Below are 11,198 nucleotides of genomic sequence, written 5' to 3'. Positions count from 1 at the left end.
ATCTTAACACTGCCCAGTACCATAGGGTCCCAGGATCGCCAATGCTGTGACCCACGGACCTGCCCTTTTGCCCTATATTCTCTGTGCCCTGGGGAGCTTTATGTGCATAGCTGGAAAGCAGGGATGGTATGCATTCAGACAGTCTTTGTTCCATGCCCAGTGTGCTCCACACTGCTCAGGACCCTTCTGCAGGAAGAGGAGAAGGCTAGGAGTCCTGGGCTGAGGATGGGCTTCAAAGAGGGGAGGCCCCTGGGCTTGCTTGGAGGAGGACAAGGCAGCTCCCCTTAGGCCCTGTGTGGTCCCTGTGCCATGCAAAGGAGTTGAGTGAGAGCAGGTGCTCTTGGAGGGCACAGTGGGTCTGATTGTGGTTGGGGAGAGCTCTGCATGGGCAAGGAGTCCTTGCTGTGCTTCTGCTCCTCAGGGTCTCTACAGGGTTACATCTGTCAACCCCTTTCCCAATAGCAGGTTCTGTCTGCTGGAACAACCTGTCATGGACAGTGTGGCTTTCACAGCAATGATATGTTTGTCATGGTTCTGGAAGCTGGCAAGTCCTAGAGCAAAGCACGGGATGGCCTGGTGACTGGTGTCTTTCCTGCTGCAGGAAAGCCATCTTTCACTGTGCATTCATTAAAGCACTTATGTCATCCATGAAAACTTCGCTGTCATGACTAAGTCACCCCCTTAGAGCACCAATTTTCAGATACCAGTTGCCATCCCAAGAGGCTGTGCTTTCCTGTGAGTGTAAGGGGAGCGGATACATATTAATTCTACTGCATTCATCAGGGAAGAGAGCTCAGGATTTCTTCTGGGGCCTACCTCCACTGTTGCTTGAAATGACCATGCAGTGGACACCTGCTTTGCTTAGCCTGTTGTTACTGCCCAGGCACACTCACCCTGATGTCTCCCAGAGCTGTGTCCATTGGGAATCATCTGACATGCCAGGATTCCCTGGACACTGCCCTCTTGTTTCCTGAGATCCTGGGGGACACCGCTGCTGCTGTGCTTACTTTGGGCTGGTGGCATTGCTTAGGCCAGGGCACTGGCATCATTTTCTGCCAGAGGAAAGAAAGGGAAGGTGTGCCCAGACCCAGCTTGTGACAGGGGTATTGAATTCCTCTGTAAGGACAGGCTGCTGCCCTGTGGGAGTTCAGAAACGGTCTGGATGAGGGACAGGGCAGCTCCCCTTTCAGGGTCTGGGACCAGGCAGGGTGGTGAGTGGTCCGTGTGTGCATGTGATTTGTCACTCGTTACTTCCATCTGTCAGGAACTTGCACTGCCCCCTAAATAAGGCTGCATGGTAGGAATAGTGATATGCAAAGAACAAGAGACTATCAAAAAATATGAGAACGGGGCAGGCGTAATAGCCTAGTGGCTAAAATCCTCAACCTTGATTGCACCAATATCTCATATGGGTACCGGTTCATGTCCTGGAGGCCTACTTCCCATTCAGTTCGCTGCTTGTGGCCTGGGAAAGCAGTTGAGAACCGCCCAAAGCCTTGGGACCCTGCACTGTGTGGGAGACCTGGTAGAAGCCCCTGGCTCCTGGTTTCAGACCAGCTCAGTTCTGGCTGTTGTGAACACTTGGGGAGTGAATCAGCAAATGGATGATCTTCCTCTCTGTGTCTCCTCTCTACACATCTGCCTTTCCAATAAAAATAAATAAATCTTTTTAATAAGTATGCGATCAGCAAATAATCAAGTTTTAAACACAGTTTTACACACAGTTGAATTCAAAATGACTCAGCTGGTAGAGAATTCAGCATAGATGAGGGAAATACAAAGCACATTAGGAGCTGGAGACCTGAGCCACAGACTATCCTGTAGCAAAAGTAATTTCATGCTGGTTCTTACATTTCAAGTTGATTCTTCATTTCAGGAGAGCAAGAGAATCAGGCCCCAGTAGGCATACTATGTAAGTAATGTGTCTCTAACAAGGAGGCCCAAAATAAGTCTTGTATTCATTCAGTCCTCTCCAGGCTTCTTAGATCTGATACTTTTGGCAAAGAATTGTTTGTGCTTAGGCAGAACTGGGAATGCAATTCAGTGCTTGAAAAACAATCTCTGATTCATCCCAATTCCTCTGTATGTTCTGGGACCCTAATCTGAAATTGAAGTCCCCTTTTGTACAAAGCAGATAGCCAGTAGGTAACATGGACCCAAGCCAGGATTTCAGTGCATCACTAGGCTAGAATCCTAATAGTTCCTCTCCCACACCTTTGGGAAGTTGCCGCTACCTTTGACCTGAATTTGACTAGGACGTAATTTAGAGCTGAATGATACATTGTTGTGTATAGTTTAGCTACCTGTACTGTCCGTCATCGGCTTGCAAATAATAGAAGTACCTACTCCTGGGGGTAAGGATGTAACTGTTATCAGTTAACCAAGAATGTTTAGTCCTGTTTGTGTAACTAGAAGTTTGTTTCCTTTGGGGCAAACGTCATCTTTCTTGGGGCCCTGGTCACTCTTTGACCTTGCAGGGACAGTGGTTAAAGCAACACAGATTTGAATTCTAAGGTCATTACTTGGTCAAGCAGCGTAGTGATGACAAAGTTGCTAATTGTATTACCAATATGACAGCAAGAGCTTTTGCAGGCCCAGCAAGATAGCCTAGTAGCTAAAATTCTTGCCTTGCATTCACTGGGATCCCGTATGGGTACTGGTTCATGTCCCAACTGCTCAACTTCCCATCCAGCTCCCTGTTTGTAGCCTGGGAAAGCAGTCAAGGACGACCCAAAACTGTGGGACCCTGCACCCACATGGGAAATCTGACAGAATCTCCTGACTCCTGGCTGCTGGTTTCAGATAGGCTCAGCTCTGGCTATTGTGGCCATTTGGGGAGTGAACCAACAGACAGAAGATTTTTTCTCTCTCACCTTCTCTCTATATCTGCCTTTTCAATAAAAATAAATCTTTTAAAAAATTAGCAAAAGGGCTTTTGCAAATTGCTAAACAGGATAAGTTTAGTATGAAAAAAGCACAAGAAAAACCTGGAAGCAGCCAAAATGCCCATCAATAGAAGACTGGATAAGAAAGCTATGGTTCATCTACTCTATGGAATACTACTCAGCTATTAAAAAAAACGAAATGCAGTTCTTAGTGGTCAAATGGACCCGACTGGAATCCATCATTCTAAGAGAAATGAACCAATCCCAAAAGGTTAAATACCACGTTTGCCTTAATCTGAGATGAAAAGATGACAACTTGGAAGATAGTACCTGTATATTGTAATATTAGTGCAATCTCTAACAACCTGTATCCAATGCAATAAGATAATGTGATATAATCTATAAACCAACAATTAATGTCAGAATACTTAAGATCTACATCGAAAAACTGTAAAACCTACTATACCCTCAATACGCTATGTTAACCTGTAATGGGGAGGGAGTGCAGGGAAATCTTTCAGGACCATAAAAAGAGTGAGAAAAAAGTACAATATAGCCTATCAAGATCAAATCTGGTAATTCATAGACAACAGACTCAAAGCGGCACTAAACAACAATAAAACTACTATACCAATGCATGAGGGGGGAATCGGGTGCAATCCTGACAACCTCTTAACAGGAGGTCATGTGCGTGGAGCAGGGGGGCACTCCAGAGTGGAGCAGGTGGTAAGGAGGAAGCTTGGATCCCAACCATGAAGACTCCCAGACCTTCACCACAAACTACTAATACGAGCAACAAGGACTATACCCCAACTGCCAAGGAGGCCACAGGGAATTGGATGCCCTCGGAGGCTGAGTACTCTGAGGTCACCCACCCCCAACCGGAGCTTCCTCAGGGCATGGAAGAAGTCCAAACACTACCGCGCAGAAACCAACGTCATCGGAAAGACAACCAGAAGCCCTGAGTGGCTCGCAGAAACAGAATAATAAATGTCCTTCGGGACCAGGGAGGAGAGCTTTCTCTGGTCCGAGCCAGGCTCCACCTCTGGACCCCCGCCCTCCCTCGCAATGACCATCGGGATCGCTTCGAAAACCCCTTACAGCAAACAAACAATCATACAAACTAAAAAAAAAAACTAAAATAGACAAACAACAGAAAGTAGAGCTTGAAATCTGACAGGAAAGAGCTGGCGTGGACTGGCTCATGCCTCCCTGGGTGGGACACAAAGATTAGTTACTCCTCGCCATGGTGTTGAGGATTTTCCTGCACACCCCCCCCCCCAAAAAAAAATGTTCTGCACCTTAAATGTCGACAAATATCTTGTTAGAGTTACAAGCCAGTCTAGATTATCCTAAAATCTGCCAAGATCAGCAAAATTATACTTCAACACAACAAATGGCTAAATACTAAAATGAAATAGACACGAGACAGCTGAATGGTACCTTATAGCCATTTTAAGGTATATAGCAGCCGGTCTTGTATATAAACTAAAATTGAAATGTCAGGGAGCTAATCATAGGTTGTGGTTAGGACTTGCTTTTTTTTTTTTTTTTTTTTTTAACATACTGGTTACTCAAAACCATGTCAATTCCATAATATTGCAAATTGCTGTTGATGTTATATTGGGACTCTTAATTGACTGTGATGATATTCTACCAGCTCTAACTTCAGACCAGAAATGGTCTCCCCAAGAAACTGTTCAACCCATCTGGACAATAAGTAGCTGGACTCTATGCTTGGTATATGTTTGCAAGGAAAGAATCTTGATTGAATTTGAACTGTAATACTGCATCAAGGTGGAGGAATCTACCAGGGGGGAGGGGAACGGGAGGGGTGGGGGGATTCCCAGAGCCTATGAAACTGTCACATAATGCAAAATAATTAATAAAAAAATACAAAAAAAAGAAAAAAGCACAAGAGAAACAAATAGACACTTTATATGGGAAGAAATATAAGCTGGCAAAGAAATATTTTAAGAATGTTAAACTTCGCTAACTACTAGGAAGAAATAATATAATACAAAATTTTTATTGTCAAAGACCTGAAAATATTAATAATATTACATAATCACTCTTTAGATTACTAATAGGAGGATAAAATGGTTTATAAACATAGCTTTCATTGCATTATTTATACTACTTAAAAATAATGTAATAATGCATGCTATAAAATTTACAGAAAAGATGGACTAACAGCCACATTTGATACACTGCAAAAATATTTCACAATATCCAGTGTATATTTATTAAATATTTAATGCATCCACACCAACATAATTTTAAGAAGTATTTCTAATAACATGGGAAGTTCATGCCATGGTGATGTCCGGTGAGCATATAGATTTGACAGTGTAAAGCAATGTTAGAAAAGGGAAGGGGGAAGAAGTACCTGACTGATACCCTGATTCTGAAATTCACTTAGGATGCCAAGTAACTTTGAACATTGAATGTTAATTATCTTCTCTGTGAAATGGCATATATTTTCATGATCGTTGCCAATATGAATAGTGTATCAAAGTGATTAGGACACTATTTCAAACACAATAAGTTGAAGTTATTTCCTGTTTTTAAAGGATTTTTTTTTTCCCATTGGAAAGGCTGATTTACAGAAATAGGGAGAGCAGATCTTCTATCCGCTGGTTCACTTCTCAAATGGCTGCAGTGTCCAGAACTGAGCCAATCCAAAGCCAGGAGCCAGGAGCTTTCTCTGAGTCTCCCACATATGTGCAGGTTCCCAAACACTTGGGCCATCCTCCACTACTTTTCCAGGCTACAAGCAGGGAGCTGGATGGGAAGTAGAGCATCTGGGATATGAACCAGCACCCATATGAGATGCCACACTTGGAGATGGAGGATTAGCCAATTCAGCCATGCATATAAGTCCAGGTTCCTTAATTTTGATAGCTGTGATTTTTACTTGCAACACATTGTGCTAGCTGTAATCTTCATCTCCTGTTTAGTATAACTTACACTTTCCTGAACCTGATTTCTACCCTTGATCCTAGCAAAAATCCAATGCAGGATAATTCTTCCTAATCAGTAAATACACTCTGTCTCTTCAAGTCTTTCTTCCACCCAACCTCCCTATCAAAATATTACTCATAAACCAGCAGTTCCACTGTTGGGTACATGAACACACATGTTTACAAAAGAAACCTTTATATGAATATTCATGCAATTATTCATAAGGACCAAAAAGTAGAAGCAACCCAAACATCCCTCCATTGACAAATGGGTAAACAAGATGTAGCATATCCACAAAACACAGTTCTATTTAATGAAAAAGAATGATGTGCTGGTAGATGTGACAACACAAATGATCCTTGAAATTATAATTGTAAGTGAAAGATGCCAGTCACAAAGGACCACAGATTGTTTAATTCTCTTCATATTCAATGTCCAAAATAGACACTATCAAGAAGGCATGTTAGTGGCTTCCCAGGGATGGGGGAAGAGTAAAGGAGGGAGATGACTAAGGTGCACAGGATTTTGGAGAGGAAATAAAGAAATTGTTCTAAAATCAGTTGTGATGCTGGATGCATAAACTTGTGAATATGTTAGCAGCCATTACATTTTATAAAAGCATTTAATTATGTGATTTAAATGGCTGGATTTTACAGTATGTAGATTATAGCTCAGTGAAAGTTTCTCCCGGCTACATCACTTCAGACTGTCCAGATGCAAGATTTAAGTATCATGTTGTGGGCCCGGCGGTGTGGCCTAGCAGCTAAAGTCCTCGCCTTGGATGCGCCGGGATCCCATATGGGCGCCGGTTCTAATCCTGGCAGCTCCACTTCCCATCCAGTTCCCTGCTTGTGGCCTGGGAAAGCAGTCGAGGACAGCCCAAAGCTTTGGGACACTGCACCTGTGTGGGAGACCCGGAGGAGGTTCCTGGTTCCCAGCATCGGATTGGCACAGCACCGGCCCGTTGTGGCTCACTTGGGGAGTGAACCATCGGATGGAAGATCTTCTTCTCTGTCTCTCCTCCTCTCTGTATATCCGGCTTTCCAATAATAATAAATCTTAAAAAAAAGTATCATGTTGCTCAAGTAAACAGGCATACTGAGACGTTGTAATCCAGCCATATGTGATGCAGTCCATTGGGCAAAAGGCCAGAGTTATAGAAACTGCCCTCATAACCCTAGACTTTTCAGGTTTCCCAGGACAGAGGGCAATGTGGGCAAGCCTCAGTGGCTGCCCCAGCGCTGATCGAACTGGTTCTCTCTCTGTGCCTAGTTGAGGGTCCTCCCATTGTCCGTTGGTCTATGCTGAGTAATAGCCAGCAGATAACCAGAAGGAATAATGTGAATGGACACCTCTTTTCCTTCCAGAGGACGTCTCCAGGCCCAGCTACCCTTTGAGAATCTGTCAGGGAACCATTGGTATCAGAGTATATTGAGTACAATAAGAGTTGGGATGCCCCTTTCCCACCCTCTGAGAATATTTGTTTATACAGTTATAAATGCTCTGAAACATGCACATGCCCAGGCTCAGTGGTGCAGTCAAGGTCATTGGAAAGCTCATGGTGGGGGAGATCTCTGTAAGTCCATGTGACACATCTCAGGGCAGTGTGCTAGAGACTTGGAAGAAAGGCAGCTTGGGGGAAGCAGAGAAGACTTCCTGGAGGAGATGCTGGTGCTCAGAGTCCTGGGTAGGTAGAGCTAGCTTTGGAAGAGGGTTATTGACAAAGTCAGAGGCTCATAGTGGGAGAAGAGACTCTAAACTGGCCCTGACCATGACTTCTCCAGGAGTCCCGGGATGGAGATGGTGCTGCAGGTTTTCTGTTGTGTGACCTTTGTCTTGCAAATTTCCAGAGCACTTGCCCAGCCTCCTATGAGCTGATCTGTCTCACCACTATCTGTAGAGCCTTAACTCCCTCTCTCTCCATCCCTCCTTCTCTGTGGAACGGGTGTGTGTGTGTGTATTTGTGTGTGTGTGTGTGCGAGCTCCCACATATACTCACATACACCATATTTACATGTACAAACACAAGTATACCTGAAAACGTTACTGAAAAGTTTAATTAGAATATAACTATCGGGCCTGGTGGCGTGGCCTAGCACCTTAAGTCCTCTCCTTGAACGCGCCGGGATCCCATATAGGCGCTGGTTCTAATCTCAGCAGCTCCACTTCCCATCCAGCTCCCTGCGTGTGGCCTGGGAAAGCAGTTGAGGACAGCCTAAAACCTTGGGACCCTGCACCTGTGTGGGAAACCCGGAGAAGGTTCCTGGTTCCTGACTTCGGATCAGCTCAGTTCTGGCCATTGCAGGCACTTGGAGAATGAATCAGTGGACAGAAGTTCTTTCTCTCTGTCTCTCCTCCTCTGTGTATATCTCAGTTTCTAATAAAAATAATATATTTCTTTTTTAAAAAATGACAGACAAGGACTGGGGCTAGAGGCATCTAAAATGGCCTGACCTTGTACAAATGGGTCTTTACAGGCCACTTTGTCTCTCTTCTCTGGAGTCATCAGAGGAATTTCCCACACCATTCCCAAAGCCAGTCCCTGACCAGAGAGTGCCTTCAATGAGGGTGGGCACACAGGGAGCACAAGAGCCCAGGGGCCCAAAGTCATTGACAGCAAGTCAATGAACCAACAGGAAAGGCTTCTTTGTCCAACTCAACTCTGGGCCAACATGGGAATGGGGAGGGAGCTTGCCCCCTCCTGGCCTGGATGGTCAGAGACAAGGATTCCCCTACTGACTCCTTGCAACTGGCTCCCAGAGGGCCTGAGGGGCAAGGAGGGACCCTAGCCATCCCTGCCTTCCCTCCTTAGACTGCCCTCCCCCATGAGCCCTCCCTACAAGGTTTCTCCCCCTACAAGGCAATCTTCCCTGAGTCCAGCAGGCCCTGGCCATCAGGGCAACACAGACAGTCAGCCCACTGGCCCTGGCCTCTCTCTGCCTGACAGTAACCTCTGCCACACTGATGTCACCCTGGCTTTGCAGGGACACAGCAATTGAGCCATGAGGTCCTGAGGGCATCTAGCTGTGCGTGAAGCCGAGCTCCCTTGAAAGTCTGCATCTCTCCCAAGCCGAGTCTGGGCACTCCTGGCTCCATCTGGGGACTGAGTGCTGACAGCACCTCCCCTGTGCCCAGCAGGGGGTCCAAGCTCTGCTCTGCAGTGGGGAGGAGGGAACCTGGGTCAGAACCAGGGCAGCACAGATTCCCAAGAGCAACAGGACAGGCACCACAGGAGACCAGGCGCTGGCATCTGGTGTGGGCAGGACACCAACAGGAAAAATGGGCTGAGAGGTCAGGAAAGCGGGGAGGGTCCCCACCCTACAGAGGCTCTTCCAATCAGGAAAGTGAGAGAATGGGCTACAGACAGGGTGTTTTGTTTTTGTTTTGTGTCTACTTAAATAAATGACCTGTGCTAGGTGCCTGGGCAATCAGTGAATGCTCATGTGCATATTTTCCTACTCTGCAGACTCAGAAAACTGATAGCAGCCTGGGGTTGGTGGGGTAGGGCATGTGGTGAGGGGATTGACTCAGTACCCACCTTCTGTCACATGTGTGCAAGTACTTTGCCTTCTCTAGTAAGAAGTCTGTCCACCCACTACAAACATGTAAAGTACAAAGTCCAATGCACTGTGTCTGGGCCCTTTGTCTCCCCATTCCACCACCGGCCACTCTCCCTTCTCCTCCTCCATGGTGCTCCCTAACCAGGCTGAAGAAACCCTGAGAGCTGGAGTCCCAGCCCCTGTGCGGGGGGGTCAGATAGCTTCCTGGGACAGATGGAGACTCCCTTCCCCAGGTCCACTTGCTGGCTGGATTCCCCATTAAAGCCCAGGGTTATTTCCATCTCATTTCCCACTGGGACACTAGATCCGTTGTGCCTTCTGCTCCAAACATGGTCTTGCAGAAGCCTTGGTTTCACCATGTCCTCCTTTCAAACGGCAGCACAGAGAGCCAAGTGTAACTGCCCAGGCCTCCCAAGCCTGCCTTTCAGCTCAGCACTGGCCAGCGGGAGAGAGCCAAGTCTAGAGCCCCATACACAGCAGGCCCCTCAGCCCCTCCTCAGTGCTTCCAGCTTCAGGGTGCAGATGGGGACAGTGCCTGAGCAGACACTCTGCATCTAACACTCACTTTACCAAACTCCTGCTAACCCCAGATACCGGAGACCAGCTCCAGCTGAGTCCGGAGCTCCAGAAGGGTGCATGGATGAGGCGCGAAGAGAGAAAGAAAGGAGAGACGGACCACTAGGATTCCTTGATCATTGTGGACCCCGCGAGAAAGCTGTCCGCTTTATTTATACAGAAGCAGTACAAGGTTTTCTTTTAGGGGCATTTTGACATAGCTTCAAGGGGGCACAATTTACAACTTTTTGAGAAATGATTGAGGAAGGATTCCACATTCTTTGCTTATCTTGGCTTGCCAGTCTTCATCTGCTCTCCTCAGGTCTGGGCTATAACCTAGGCGCCGCCTGTGACAACCAGACCCCTACCTTGAATTACGTATGAGTTAAAAGGTCTGGGGCCTTGGTTTATGGGGATTGGGGTTATTGACATTAGTTGGCCATTAGGTCTGTAAGCTCACACAGTCTGTTAACCAAACAAGTAAAGCAAGGGTTATAACAGTGGAAAGAATTGCAGTTAGCAATGAGCTAAGTTACTCTAATTAAGTTTCAACTCTACAATGGATAAGTGAGTGTTTCCAAAGACAATTCTACAAATTGTTTCACAAGGCATTATCCATTCTAACGTTGCAGCCAAGAATTTCTCAGTAGACAACACATCTTATGCAGTAATACACTCCTACTACAATTCTTATTCTACAACTTATCTATCACTAAATGGGAGAAATACATCAAGAGAGAAAAAACATGAAAATCTAAGACAAAAGTTTTAAACATTACATTCCTGTACAACTGCAGGCTCTACAACTTCATAAGTGAGCAAACAATAATCAAAAGTATATCTTTATGATGTTAATGAAATCACCCTATATTTCCTCTAGCTAAAAAATTATAAAAACAGCTGAAGCAACTATATTTTCTATGTTCTAAAGAATTGCAAGGACAGGCTAACCCTTAAGGTCATAGTAACTATATTTTTTGCCTTAGCAGGATAGCCTTTAGGGTCATAGTAACATGATAGCTTTTAGGGTCTCAGTAGCTATATTTTTTGTCATGGCAGTTTTAACCCATACTCCCATCATTTCCATTAGTTTGTAAAATTCTTATCAAGCCATTTCCCAGAAAGCATGCTGAATGTCTGGGCCAGATTTTATGGCAATGGATAGGCACACAATAAGGTGTCCAGAAACAGCATGGGCTTAATTGTACTCCTGTGTGCAGTTAAAGGCCCACTC

The sequence above is a fragment of the Ochotona princeps genome, chromosome 13 (genome assembly GCF_030435755.1).
Source record: "Ochotona princeps isolate mOchPri1 chromosome 13, mOchPri1.hap1, whole genome shotgun sequence".
In the NCBI taxonomy this organism is placed as follows: Eukaryota; Metazoa; Chordata; class Mammalia; order Lagomorpha; family Ochotonidae; genus Ochotona; species Ochotona princeps.
This window is presented reverse-complemented; position numbering follows the sequence as displayed.